Here is a 2,135-nt window from a genome sequence, read left to right as displayed (position 1 = left end):
AGTGCTAATGTGGAAAAGTAACCAATAAAAATGAATATTAATAAATTAAAATGAACATTTCAACAGGAGATAATGAATTTGTCTGGTTTAAAATACAAGCTATATAAATTAGTCATGATACTATCATACAGCTGCATAAGACAAACAATGACTGAAACACAATCTGATCCTATTAATAAAAAATATGGATGACTGCAGACGAGTCTAAAAAAAAGGAGAATAATAATGATATATCATATCATCAGTGGTCAATGAATAAAACCACCTTAAACATGAAAACATCCCACCAAGTTTTAACTTGTTTACAATTAATGGCATCTAAGGCTGCAGGTGGTAAATAAATAGACAATGGTTTGTAGCAAGAGATATACAAATAAACCGCCCCTGAATCTCTCTTACTCCACTGCGCCAAAGAAAAGTGCAAAGCTATATCAAAGATGTGTAAATGAATACAAAATATGTGTACATACACAGTGTACAATGAAAAAAAGCAGTAGAGGGCACAGTGGCCAAGTGGTAAGGCGTTGGTCTCGTAAACCAAAGATTGTGGGTTCAATCGCCATCAATGCCTCAATCTTTAAACCCAACCTAATCTTAGTAGAGGGCACAGTGGCCAAGTGGTAAGGCGTTGGTCTCGTAAACCAAAGATCGTGGGTTCAATCCCCATCAATGCCTCAATCTTTAAACCCAACCTAATCTTCTGATGGTGATCACATGACTAATCATAGATAATATATAAGGATTGATGAACCATCCGTGTAGCCAATCCCATTTGAAAAAGTCTATTCGACGAAACATGTCTTGGGCATGGTTACACGGCATTCCATCGCACTGACATTAGATGCCGCTGTCTGAGGAGGACTACACCGATCGGATGGCTGGGCCTTAGAAGGTTGGGTGAGAGATACACCAGTTTACACTTCAGGTCCGCTGTGACCGCGGTGCACCGTTGGATCACTGATCCTGGTGCTTGCTGTGGATTTCTTTTTAAAGGCTTTTATGTTTCAGTTTAAAAGTGAGTGTAACCATTGAAGTGATTTTAATAAATCTGTCAAAATGGTATCACGCTATGTGGAGCACTTTATTCATTTTTTCACATATGGAGCTGGCTTGATTGGAGTCACGGTTCATCACATGCAACCCAGGTGTGGTTCAATTGCTGTTTTGCCAAACACGAGAGTGGGAGGCTATACAATCTGGTGAGTGCGCTCTTCAGAGGGAGTGGTGTCACTATCACGGTGGTGTGTTGGAAGAGTAGAAGATTTTTCACAAGAAGATTGAAAAACAACTGTTGAACTTGATCATTCATTTCTTGTAATTTATTATTTATAGTGACACTTTTCACTGGGTGTTAAAGAAATTTCTTTTCATGATAAAATTAATATTTTTCATGACACTATGATTATTAATATTTGTATGCATAAGTAGAGGGTCATAGGCATTATACTGCTCTGACCCATTATTTTACACAATTTATATTAGCGCCGCTATCTCTATCTGTACACATGTGAGAGGTATAGTTTTGGGGATTTTGATCAGTTTATGTATTTATTTAAGTGGCAGCTTTTTTTCACTGTACACTGTGTATGTACACATATTTTGTATTCATTTACACATCTTTGATATAGCTTTGCACTTTTCTTTGGCGCAGTGGAGTAAGAGAGATTCAGGGGCGGTTTATTTGTATATCTCTTGCTACAAAAAATATTTTTTTAATACTGACCCTTTAAAAAAAATATATAAAAAAGGTCCTTAAGTGCACTGTGTTCGGACGCCGGACACAGTGTACTTATGGGAAGTGCCACGTCTATGCAATCACAAGATTGCACACACGGTGCTTCATTTGCTGGCGTTTATCCCACCTTGCGGCGCTTTCCGAAGCGTCGAGTAGCTTCCGCCCGGCGCTCGTAGTATCTTTTACTACGGATGGGCGGTTTAATTGACATCTCAGTTTGATGTCACTTCCTGTTTTCTCTCTCCCATTGCGCCTGGGAGAGAGGAAACAGGAAGTATGAGAGAAGTGGACTCCTCCATCGCTGCTGCCAGTGCCCACACAGTAGTAGAGGACACCACACAGCAAGGTAAGTACCGCTGTGCTCCCATGGAGTACGGGGGGGAGGGGGGTTCACCAGGCT

At 40.0% G+C, this 2,135-nt stretch overlaps 1 non-coding gene across 1 annotated transcript; it reads left to right on the top strand.

Moving 5' to 3' along the window:
- Positions 1-603: 603 nt before the first annotated feature.
- Positions 604-675, top strand: TRNAT-CGU (transfer RNA threonine (anticodon CGU)). Its single transcript has one exon. It is a non-coding gene; the product is annotated as a tRNA-Thr (tRNA).
- The last annotated feature ends 1,460 nt before the right edge of the window (positions 676-2,135 follow it).

The sequence above is a fragment of the Aquarana catesbeiana genome, linkage group LG01 (assembly GCF_042186555.1).
Source record: "Aquarana catesbeiana isolate 2022-GZ linkage group LG01, ASM4218655v1, whole genome shotgun sequence".
Taxonomy (NCBI): domain Eukaryota; kingdom Metazoa; phylum Chordata; class Amphibia; order Anura; family Ranidae; genus Aquarana; species Aquarana catesbeiana.
Note: the sequence above shows the minus strand (reverse complement) of the source record. Positions and strands in the feature narration are given on the sequence as shown.